Genomic DNA, 13,432 nt, shown 5'->3' on the forward strand with positions numbered 1-13,432 from the left:
GCCAACCACATGGATAAATCTTTCTGGATTTGTTCTAGGAACTAACATTTACTGCAGTGTGTCAGTGCACTACTTTTATTACACTAATCCGTTGTTCTTTCCTTTCAAGATCACAAACTATGCGGCTCGTAGTGTATCGCGGCACTTCTCTAACTTTTTTCCCCCTTAAACCTTTGCTCTGCGTGCTGTAAATGATGGTGGTACATCATGGCTTAGGATTGTCTCACTGCAAGCATGTATTGACAAGCAGGTCTTTGAGATTAATGTGAAGATTGTACTATTGCATTGCAATGAAGAGGGATGTGATGTAAGAGTACGTTCTAGCTGCACTGAGCCTCACAAGCTGAAAATGTCAGAAATAAAAGAAATTCGAATAGGAAACTACAGAAACTGTTCATAGCCTGTGTCCTTATGTGACCTTCCATTATTTGTGACTTTCAAGTGCTAAACTGCTGTTTAGGGACAGGGGTTTTCTGCTGTCTAATTATGACAGGCTGGCTGTCAGCACTGGTGGTCACTAAAGCATGACACTGCACATTTTAGAAGCATTAAATCAGATCCTGTCTCTCGTCTAAACAATGCCACATAAACTGACCGCATAATGGGCTGGATCAGTTTGAGAATGTGAATGAGTTTATTGAACTCAGCCTGGGGGGGCCGGTGATTACTCCTCAGCTGTGCTGTGTTAGAATTGGCCTCAAACGGAGAAGAAAAATTACAAGTTGTTATGGAGTATTTCTCCATGTGCAACGATGGCCGGACAAACAGCAATTCGGTATGGTCCGGGTTTCGGGTTTCAAGTAATGCAATCTCTACCTGCTGTACACACAGACAGAGTACAAATGTCAAGCAAGAGACAGCATGGACCTCGTCTCTGGCCTTGTATGGATGTTCTTCAGTACTGGTTGGTTTTAATAAAGCTCATTTTCCATAGAAGTCAAGTCATAGTGAACCAAGAACTTGCTCATCAGTTGTCATTCACTGACTAATCTAAACTGTTCCTTGCGTTAACTAGACCAGGGGTCAGAGGCCCAAACGAGAGGAAAATAATCTGGGCAAGTGTTAATTTGCTCAGGAAAACATACATTTCAGAATAAAAAACAGTTAATACAGATTTTAAGTCACATTTGTTCATGGGAGTCTAGTAAGTATTGAGTAAGTATGAAGTTAAATCAGGTACACTAGTTCTGAAATTCAATCCATCCACCTGCTGACTGAGGGCATCCAGGAGAAACCCAGAACCAAGCTTTCTTTTTAGTGTAGAAAGGCTTATTACACACTAAGCTGTATTACTCAGTAACTACAGGAATGTCTGTACAAACTGGTGGGGCTATTCTTTGTTTATAGCAGTTTATAATAACACTGTAGACCCACCGGCAGACCATAGGCTTTTAAAGTGGTTAAATTAGCTTAGGAATTTGTATATATGTGACTAAATGATCACTTTAAGAATTGTAGCAGTTAGTCCCCTAACAACAGCCGTCCGCCAGTATTGTCCACTTCCATGTGTTGCACATTTCCTTTCTATCTGCGCTTTTTAGGTTTACAAAGTGTTGTTAGCGATGTTTAAATATTGTTTTCAGATGTGATTGTTTTGTGCAAGCATAACATTTAAATGCCTCTCTAAGGTGGATGCTTACGTTTTTTGTTGACGACTGTTGTTAGGGGACTAACAACTACAGTGTGTACTAAATATAGATTGACCGTCATGCATATGTACGGATTACAGATGCAACCCACACAAAACAAATTATTTGAACAGAGAAAGCAACCAATGTAATATTGTTAGCTGAACCTTCACCTTAACCTCTTAACCTACAACACCTAAACCTAATTTTAACCTTAACCATAACCTAACCTTAACCAAACTCTTACCCTCACCATAACTATAGTAGAATGTAAAGTCCTTAGCATTTCTGCAGGAGTATCAGTCCATTCATTCATTTCTAATAGGCTTCCATAACAGAGAAAAGCAGAATGCTGCTCTGCTGATTTCTCTATTCTTCTTCCAGTACATGACAGGCTGTGTTGTGTGTATTTGGCAAAACAACAGCACCAGTGGACGGGACAGTAGCTACCTTCAAATCGTGAAATGTGTATGGATATGTTCGTGAAAATGCTAGGAATTTCTTGGGGGCGCTTCAGTGGTATATGTGTGAATTTTTTAAGATCTTGTTTTAGCAGATATCAGCGACTTTCTTCCAAATTACAGAGTCTTCTTACTATTTACTGTATTTATGAGGAATCCAGTAGTTCAGACTATAAAAGGTATAGAGTCTATCGGCCTTTAACTTGAGCAGATATTTGCTTGTTTCCTTCCCATTTTGGCCTAACAGTTTTCCCACCAACAGTCTATTTTCACTCCTTCTGCCTGCGCCGATTAAAGAGCAAACGCTGCTTGTGAATATGAGGTGTGTTCAGGTACATTTCCGGTGTATTGCTATCTTGGCAACAGAAAACACAGGAGCGCCCTTGACTGAAAACAAAATAGGCAGACAGTCAGATATTTATTGCTAACTTGGCACTAAATTGTCAACACAGGTGCGTGCCCAACACGTGTACACCCCCTCTTTGCGCCATTGAAATAGCAATCCGCCAAAGTCAGACAACACCTGGTTCTTAAAGAGAATGGCAAGTGACACGCTGATTAGTTTATTGCACGTTTTGCCCAAAACACACCAATGATTTATTAAGCGAAAAATAGGGTCTAATAGGGTAAGCACTAAAATAGGGTCTAATATGTTTTTTTTTTCAATACAATAAATTCAGTGTTCACATGGGTGAATGCATAGCTCTATGTGGGATACATCTACGATACATCTAGTATGCTCTCTCTATTAACTACTGAACTGTATATATTGACCCATGTACGACACTGCTACCCTTTTTTCTTTCTTTTTTTCATATCATTCAGCTGTAATGCAGTAAGAAGGTGCTTTCCATGACTTAGTTGCCTCAGGCTATTCATGTCAGTTTTGTTTTTACAGTCTCAGCTGAGTAAAGGATGAAGCTTCCAGGTCCTGTAAATTAATTTCAAGGAACTGCATTAGATCTTAATGGATGAGCCATACACATACGAATCACATCCTGTAGCAACTAAAGGTGGAACCTATACAGAATGCTGCTGTTTGCATTAGGCCTAATGTTAACAGTGAAGTCATTGTGGCACCAGAGTGGGACATTTCTTATAAAATAATATATTAACACATTTGAAGTATTAAAATCAGATGATAAAAAATGAACCTTCAGTTTAAGTTTTTAAAATTCCGCATCTAATGTGTGGTCCCCACATTTGTCTTTCACAACACTTCTAGTAATCCCACAGAAGAACCACTTTTTCCCAATAGACAAACTGAAACTCCTCAATTGACAGGAAACCCATCTTCAAAGGTCCAAATATGTGCTTCTATGACTCTTCTGTCACACAAAATCAATTACGATATGGCGGAAACCATTTGTCATCCCCTTACGCCAGGCGGTCTCATCACTGTTACACAAGTGACACTACAGCGGTTAGTGTGCTGGCGGTCAATGGGGCTCGGGGGGCAGGCATGTGAACTATGCAGAGGCTGAGCTCTCCGCAGGGAGTCCGACTGCAGCCCTGTCCTGCTCTGATCCGCCAGAACCACCGCAGGATGTTTCCAGTCCCACTTCTCTTTCCACTGCACATAAACAGGACATTGATCAAAGACAACAGAAAGGTTTCGGTCTTAGGAACCGTGTGCAAACTGTTGCATCAACAACCAAATGAAACTGTGAAACTTAGTAGTGATGTGTGAAACGGCAAATCCGAATTTGCCTATTTATGTTGCCTATTTTATTTTGCCCCAGAATTAAACTTACTGGTTTAGAAAAGAATGGTAAGCTCTGCTTTGATTAGCTGGTTTATGGCACTGTGATGGCTCACAGGAGGCACATATTATAGCACAGTATTAACACATCAACAAAAACACTGTAATTGTTCCCGAGTCTTAACAGATAGTGTTGCTGTCCTCTCTGTGTCCTCCTTGGGGCACTGTGCTTTAGCAAGCTAATGAGATTGTAGCCAAGTTAGCTTTGAGCCAAGCATCTACTTATTTCCCCGGTTTGGTTTTCTCAAGAGTTAGAAAGTGTCCTTTCTTTTTTGATGTGTGTTTAACTCCAGTTTGGTTCAGCTGAGGTGGTCCAGTTTGTTTTAGAGGAAGCAAACGATGGAGAGAAGAAATGGCAAAAGCTGAGTAACTCGCATTAGAGTTTTAGCAGGAAAAACTGTGCTGTCAAGGCCTGGTTCACAAAGCAACCCATATTCCCATAACTGGTCTGAGGCCATGTCCTTTATGCTATTGTTCACAGCCCCACTCTAATTATGGAAGGAAATTGGACAGTGTTTGCAGCTTGCACACACACACACACACACACACACACACACACACACACACATGCAAACCCCTAAGGTCAGAAAAGAGAAGTGTAAATTGGATCTCCAGACACTGATATTGGCCCATCTGTTTTGACAAAGAACATCCAGCAATTCTGGCCCTATGTTAGAATGATGACTGGTGAACAGTGTGTCCCTGTATCACCTCAGTTAAAGTGTATAGCAGTATAGAAAAAGCCATGTGGCTTTAATGAGGTGTCTGGAAAGTTCCAGATTGGGATTGGGAATATGCAAAGCCCCCCAGCATTGAGCTGTGGAGCAGTGGAACTGTGTTCTCTGGAATGATGGTTGGTGCTTTATCCAATACTTTTGGGGTGTGTTGGGCAGTTGGAGATGAGGTGGGGTTGCCTTACTAATGCTCTTGTCGTAGAATGCAGTCAAATCCCTACAACAATGCTCCTCCAAAGTCTAGAAGAAAGCCTTCTTCCCTGGACAGCAGAGACAGTTGCTCTTTAATTTAACTGATTTTGGAATGAACAATGAAAGAGCAGGTGTCCCAATAGTTTTGTCCATATAGAATACATCTCTTTTATTAAAAATCTTCTTTATGGAACCTAAAGTGGTTCTTCTACAGCATCACACCTTCATTTTTGAGTGCTCTGGATGTGACAGTATATATGAGCAACTTGTTTTCCTGTCTCTACTATGTCAGCGCTGTTCTCTGCTTCTTGTCCAGTGTCAAATCTGTGGTGTTTTTTATTTTCAAGCTTGTCGCTGTCATGCTGATTTTTGCAAGTCCAGCAAATAGTTGTCATTATGAAATTTCTGCTTAAGCAGAATTTAGAGGTCAGCTGAATGTGCTGGGATATTTTAAGCCTGTCATTTCGTGAATGAGATAGTTAGTCTGGGCCAGCTGGCAGCCAACACAGAGAAGGTCAGAGGTGCCTGTATAGAGTTCCCCTATTCATCTTCTTTAATATACGCGTAATCACTAGCAGCAGGAGACCGCAAAGATTTATGCTGCCGTACTTCCCATGCCAGATGATTTTTTTATGTGCAGTGGGACATGATTAGCGCTATAATGTGACATTGTGGTCTTTGTAGTCTATCAGTCATCGTAGTTCTGTTTAATTTTAAACTTGTACTTACTGAGACAAGGAGATGAAAACCTACTGATCACTTTGCCTTCTCTTGGATACAGTGGCATGCAAATGTGTGTAATCGCTGGGTCAAAATTGATGTAACTGTAAATAGCTACACTGTATGGACAAAAGTACTGGGACATCTGCTCATTTATTGTTTCTTTTGAAATCCCAGGAAGTTGCTATGGTCTCTCAGGTGATTGCCAGTGTGTTTCCATGGGGTTGCTATGATACTCTATATGGTGGGGTTACTAGTGTACACTGTATGGACAAATGTTTTTGAAATCAAGGTTGTTAAAAAATAGTTTCTTCTTTTTAAGTTGGAGTAACTGTTTTTACTGTCTCAGGGAAGAAGCAGCAAGAGCATTAGTGAGGTCAGGATGTTGGATGATCGCCATCCCACCTCATTCCCAACTCCCCAACTTATCCCAAACATTGGATGGAGCACCAACCATCATTCCAGAGAACACAGTTCCACTGCTCCACAGCTCAATACTGGGGGGCTTTAACCCCCTCCAGCCCACGCCTGCTTTAGGCACAATGCCAATACTGTTGTCCACTGTTGTTCATGTGAGAATCCTATTTTATTGGAAGAACCAGGACTAGATAAGCTGTATGTGTGCAGATGGTTTCTTTGTTGTCCCAGGAGGTTACTGTGCTACTTCATGTAGTAGGTTGGGTGATACTAGTGTACTTGTGTCATCAGAACATAAGAAGGATGCATATACACACACATTTGCTCCCCATTCAGTCCTATGCACTGCAAAAACTTTAAATTGCTTGCCTTAATAGGATTTTTAAGTCAGTTGAACAAAAAATATTGAATTGCACTGTAAACTATATTAAATGATTTGCCTATATAACCTCACTATAAAACCTGTGTTGGCAAAATATACAAATTGTGGTTGAACCGTAGTTGAGGCCAGGCCAACTACTTTGCACATGCTCATCGTGACTCCTTAGTGGAACAGGGTCTACGGAGCAATTCTGTAGTGTGGGGGGGGGGGGGGGGTTCGTCCACCTGCTGTTGGATTTAATAATTTCTCTAAAAACTGAGTCAGCTGTGCTTCAGTTCCAGTAATATACAGCAGGTTTGGGCGTGCAATACAACCTATTAGAGTAAAACTCACACCCGTCCTATTGGCTCCTGGCACCAGCTATTTGCATATTGGGCGTGTCACCCCACCTCCCACTCGCCATCAGCGTATAGCCAATCCCTGCAGTTTAAATTCTCTTGGGTATACATGTAAATCTTAAATAATGGTTGACTGCCTGGTCTAAGTGTTGTAGGCAATAGGAGCAAGTTGCTTTTTCTGTGCTGTTCATGCTTGCTTTATTGCTGTACTGTCAGTTTTTGGCAGATATTAGGTAATATTCATCAGTTAAGGAATGAAAGAATAAGACATGCTTTTAAATGCCCAGTCATTAACTTAATATAACACTAAATACTTTGTTGGACTAAATTCTTGTGTTGTCAGCCAAATATACAAAATACATTTCATAGAACTAAAAACAAATTTTTATAGTTCATATGTAAGAAATATTATTTGGAATTCTTAGTATTTCAAACTTAGTATTTTGGTTGGCCTCAAAACTCAAAAATCTAGAGCATAAAGTTGCCTTGAAATGTTGTGTTAGGTAAAAAAATCCAATGCTATGCAAAAACTGTACCTCCAAACTGTACTTTCAGGCAGTTGATAGGTTGTTGCTACATGTTCACTGGAGTGAAATGGTATACCAGCTGGTTGCTATATGGTTGCTAGCACCATCATTCCAGAGAACAGAGCTCCACTGCTCCACAGCTCAATGCTGGGGGTCTTTAACCCGCCTCTAGCACACAGCTGACATTAAGCATGATGCCAATAAGGTTCAGGTTGTTTATCTGCTCCAAAGAGTCTGGATTATTGGCAGTACTTCTCTACAGGGACTAGACAAATTGTGTGTGTGCATTTGCACATCTTTGTCAGCAATGGGTACAAGTTAAAGCAGCTCAATGCATTCATTGGGCATTTGGACCTATAGTGTAAGTGAGTAGGAGATGACCCTGCAGTTCTTAGAAACAGCCCCCTTGGCAATGATCACAGCTTCAACGCTTAATGTAGCAGCTAAGAGTCGCTTCTTGTTTGATGGACTTTTGAAAATCCATCTTTGCAAAGCACTTGTACTTGCAAATCACTGTGGGAGTCATGGACCATCTTGCTGCACTGCTCTTTTAGAGACTTTCCACAGATTTTTGATGATGCTTTGATTGGGGGGACTGTGGGGGCTTGAAGTAGTCCATTGTGGATTTTGAGGTGTGCTGTTGAAGCTGTGACGATGTGATGTTTCCAGAGTTTCCAGAGTTCTTCTCTCTCCTAGTGAAAGGTTCTTCATGGCTGCAACACAAGCCCAAAGCATGATTGACCAACACCCATGCTTAACAGTTGGAGAGGTGTTCTTCTCAGAAGTTCAGATATGAGAAATTGTTTTATGCATGTCAGCACATTAACTACTGCCAAGTAAGTGTTAGGCCTTAGGTGTCTTCAGATCAGTGGTAAGTATGTTCACTACACCCTAAAAAGGAGGTTCTTCAAGGGTTCTTTTTTTGTGAAGGATGTTTTATTCTTCAATGGGTTCTTCGGTAAAAATAGAACCATAACACCTCAATGAACCATGTTACAGTATGTTTAAACTGTTCTTTGATTGATTCAATGGTTGTAAGAGTGTTTGCATAGAGTAGTGTTAGAGTTCAGTGCTGTAACTCAGAACCTTTCATTCCAGCTCACTGCTCTAGTGTTTTCCTGAGCCACACATGGAATGAAGTTCAGCTAAATGCTCTGATTATTTCCAATCAGTGCTTTTACAGAGTCCACTTATTAAATAGCACCATGGACAGAGTCTAGAGGCAAAGAACAAGGCCTTCTGCAACTGTAACACAGTGCTAAGTGGAGTAAATGACCCTTCTGACTAGCTTTTAGTCAGTTATAAGCACCAGTTTTACTTTGTGTGCTGCTTTTTGGGGGTGGAGGGAGTGAAAATATGGATCCGAGCAGCATGCAGGCTCTCTTAAATCACAGCCACTGAAGCACGAGGTGAAATCTTCCAGAAAGTCCAGGAAAAACACTGAAATCTGCTCTACATTTTTCGGCTAATTTATAAATCTCTGTGACCTGTTTGTTTTTCGTCTGCCTCTCTCTACCAGAACAACAAGGAGACGCAAATGTGCCACACATTTTACACAGCTTGGGTCATGATTTGGAGCTCTGGAATCCAATAGAGGGGAAGATGATATGTCCCCTACTGGTCATAAAAATGAAGCCCAAAATAGCAGGTTACGCTAGGAAGCCTCTGCCACATTCAGAGTGCAATTTATAGGCATCGTCCGGACACAGCTCGAGCACGTCCAGGTTTTCCTCAGTAGGTCAGGAGTCTGCTCTCCTTCATGTCTATGTGATTTATCCTTGCTGAAAAGTCACTGAAGACTCTGCATGCCACAATCGCATGACTGGGATTTCTTTCTTGATTTTTTTGTGACATCGTCTGCGGAAAATTAGAGCATTCACATTGTCTTGATTATGACCTCGTAAAGTGGTGAGCAGGGAGAAAAGCATTTGATCATTGTAAGTGTGCAATTAGATTAGCATTCCATTTGAAAAGAAAAAACGGCACCAAATATTTAATCCCCTGCAGGTTTGGAAAAGTCACTAAGCACTGTATTTCATGCTCGCGAATCACGAACATAAACTATTTTCTGAAGGGAGGTTGCTAGGCTGTTGCTAGGGTGGTTATTGTTCTAAGGTGCTAGTTGCTACTGTATCCCAGATGGTTTCTGTGTTGTCCCAGGTGGTTGTTAGAATGTTGCCAAGTGGTTGCTGTGGTACTTCATGTGGTTGGTTGGGTGTCAAACTAGTACTAACTAACATTTGCATCCCATTCATTCCTAGTTACCAGGTTATTGCTATGTGTTCACTACAGTAAAATTGTTTTTGCTAGGTAGTTGTGATGGCATACCAGCTGGTTGCTAGGTGGCGGGTAGTTACTAGGGTTGTTGCAAGGTAGTGTGTTGCTTGGTGAGGTTGTTTAGGTGTTGGTAAGTAGTTGCTATGGCACCCCAGGTGGATGATATAGAGTAGCTGATTGCTATGAAGGTACCAGGTATGTTACTATGGTGTCTCAGGTGGTTACTAGTGTGTTTCCATGGGTTGCTGTTTGCATGGGTTACTAATGTTCACTGTATGGACCAAAGGATTTGAAATCAAGGGTATTTAAAAGAGTTTATCCTGCTTTTGTTGACATTGCCACCTCTACAGTGCAGGGAAAGCTTTCTAATAGATTTTGGACCATTGTTGTGAGGATCTGATTGCATGTTAGGGAGTTCCTTACATTGGATGATCACCACCCCATCTCATCCCCAATTCATCCCAAAAGTTTTAGAGCACAGTTTTGATTTACCTTTTAAATTTTCGTTGTTTTCCCATAGAAATGAATTGGGTGCAAATGTTGGTGAACTCTTTTTATGTTACAATGATACAGATCATTAGACACTAGTAACATCCAACCAACCACAAAGTACCACAGCAACCACTTAGCAACACCATAGCAACCACCCAAGACAACACAGAAACTGAGATCTGGGATATCTAGGATATCTGGGATACCATAGCAACTATCACCTTAGCAAACAGCCTGCATCATTCCAGAGAACACAGTTCTGCTGCCCCACAGCTCAATGCCGGAGGTTGGCTTTACACCCCTCTAGCCCACACCTGGCATTAGATATGATGCCAATAGGTTCATGTTTATCTGCTCTATTATTATTATTATTATTATTATTAATATTATATTCTAATAGAAGTACTTCTTGACAGGGACTAGACAAGCTGTGTTTGTGTGTGGTTCATGTTCATGTTCATGTTCGTGTCAGCAATGGGTAGAGAAATGCATTGATAAGAAGGTTGTCGACAAACATTTTTGGACATAGAGTGTCTCAGTTTCATCATGAAAACCTTTGCAGCCCATTTTATCTGTGAAAAAAATCTGTTGCCATGTGGAAAACATACGTCCGGTCAGAGAACTGTTTATAAGCTCAAATTGCACAGTCATTAATCTGAAGGCCTGACCTTAATAATCAGTAACCTGGAATTGGAACAGTGTTGCTCTCCAAGACTGTGGGACGAGTTACGCAGCAAAAATCTGGCAGAAAAATACAAATAAAAAATAGAAGAAATATTTATAACCAAAAATATAGTTATAACCAGAAATAGTGCAACCATTAAAATGTTCCCCTCTGCACAGTATCGTGTCTCCATCACGCTGAGCAATTCCTGTGGCTTCTACACATTCATCTCTCTGGCTCTCTGAACCCTGAGGGCACCTGAACGCTCACAGACTGGAGATGACTCAGATATAATTACACCTTACACCTCCTGCTTACCAAACTACTGCCCTTTCACCTCAATGCACTAATGCATTTTCAACAGACTGCCTCAATAAACCTCTCTCTCTCTCTGTTTCTCTCTCTCTTTTTTTTTCCTCTCTGTGCTATTTTCAGGCTGTTCATGAAGGATGCCGGTAAACAATGCTCTGGTTGAACTCCAGCGCTCTGAGCCAGGCGAGATGTCTCTTAGGCAGAGGAATTCTAAAGAGACCCAGATTGTGGTGAGCTGGCGAGGGAGATGTTAGATCCATGGGGGGTTGGTTGACATTTTTTTGCCGAGGCACTGGTGTTTTATATTTGCTCATTTCCGCACATTCCTTAGCGTTCCTCAAGCAGGAGGAGCAGGGACAAGGAAGGACTGCAGCTAATAAAACTCTTCCCTCTTGTTGACACATACACCATTCCTGCATAAGTCCACTCTGCCCTGCTCATACTCATGCTCCCTCAGGACTGATGAATCGCAGACAGATGAGGATGAGGGCTACACGAACACCGTCTGTCATTATGAAACCATTTCCCTGCTCCGCTATTGTCTGTCTCAGCAGCTCTTTTACACAAACTCTATTAGAAAGGTCAGCCTGGCCTGAGATCGTATTTATAACCGAGGAGAACAATTGAAAAAGGGCCGAGCTCGACACCCCGTGGGTTTTTCCTTTGAAAGCAGTTCGGGCTGAAGATTTTTTTGAGGCTTGATCTTTGCCTTAACCCACTGCTCCTGAAGGATGGTGACTGGGGGAAGTGAGCTAATGTGTGCTATATCCTACAGCTCTTTAGCAATATGTGACACCACTGGATTTTGATGGTTCACAGCTATCACAGCTTTTTAAATTCAGAGGTCATATATTCTCCTGGAATGAGGTGTGACCTGTCGTTAGCATCCCAAAAATTCTCACACCAGATGTTTGTGAAATGGAGACCCTGGCTAAATCTGGCCCATTACTCCCTTACTACATAGTGCCCTATGCAAGTCGTGACATAATGCTTTCTGCACTTATATGTTGCTCTGAATGTCCAGGAAGGAGCCGTTTGTATATGTGCTGCTCTGATTTGTTATGTTGATTATGTTCATGGCCCGATACTGTGTAGGCATATCATGTCAGTGCTTCCCAATAAGCCCTGGAACCCTGTCAAGTGTGAGGTGGGGCCGCCATTGATAACGTCAATAAGCCTTGGGTGCCCTGGGTGACCTGTCACTGGCTCAGTTGATCACTTTTGGTAGGTACTGACCACTGCATACTTAGATCACACCACAAGAAATGCCTGCCAGTGTGGAGATGCTGTGACCCAGTCGTCTAGCAATCGTAATTTGGCCCTTGTCAAATCCTTGTCAAATTGCTGCCTTTTTTTAGCCCACTCCCTATCAGGTGCCATTATACATGAACTGTGTTACTAAAATTTGCATTCTTTATCCCAGCAATAAGATGGTCAGTCAATAGAGAGGTTACATATTTTACTTTAACTTTAACTTTAACTTATTTGAATAGTAAAATGATGTCATACAGTGTTGTAAAATCTAGGTGTTCATACATGGTATGACAAAATCCAAAGTACTCATCAGAGCTTTATCCTCAAGAGCCAAATGATCCAATTTCAAGGGGCATAAAGGCAGCTACCTGTGACATTGTAATCTGCCCAAAGTAAGTACATTGGACGGTACTTACTTTGGACTGCTGTCGGCCATCTTTAGCTAGTTCTTTTTATGTTGGTGTATTGAATGTTTGTTGTTCAAAAATGCGTTGTATGATGTAATAACAGTGTAATAATATCATTATTACTGTTACTTCATAATAACAATGCATTATTTTGTGTATCATGTGGTTGTGGCATAGTACACTCATTTTGCAGTTTTGCTTGCTTGCCATGACTGGTAATACTGCAGTACTGAATTTTAGTCAACTGATAACTTTCTCTGAGACTTGTAAAGTGATAAGAGACTGGCTGGCATTACGCTGAGTTAAGGAAAATGGAGGGGAGAGGGAGGGCCATCTCCCTATGATTACACCAACACAACAGTATTTAGTAAACGGGATTTGATATAGCTAGGCTATGTAGCTTCCAAACATGTTGAGGTAATGGTAGTGTTTGAGGAAAGATAGCTGCCGCCATGCTGCTGGTAATGATGACGGTTATTATTATTATTATTATTATTATTATTATTATACATTTGATCACTTCTGTTATTTTATCTGATTTCCCCCATTTTCTTCCCAATTTGGACCGCCAATTACCCAATAACCCGTACATAACCCCCACCCCCCCATCACACGCAATGCCCCGGTCACCAGTGAGGGCGGACCAGCACACGCCCCCTCCGACGTCAGGACAGTCAAGTCGCACATTTTTCTAACTGCCAATGAAGCAACATTACCTGGCAAACAACTGGGGAAACTCCACATACTCTGCCAGCACTGCAGTGGTGGGAGAGCGCCATCTACCAAGGCCAATTGTGCTCTTTCAGGGCCTCGGCTGCCAATGGTTAGCAGCATGACCAGGATTCGAACCAGCCTTAGTCCGCTA

This window comes from Salminus brasiliensis, chromosome 13, assembly GCF_030463535.1.
Source record: "Salminus brasiliensis chromosome 13, fSalBra1.hap2, whole genome shotgun sequence".
Taxonomy (NCBI): domain Eukaryota; kingdom Metazoa; phylum Chordata; class Actinopteri; order Characiformes; family Bryconidae; genus Salminus; species Salminus brasiliensis.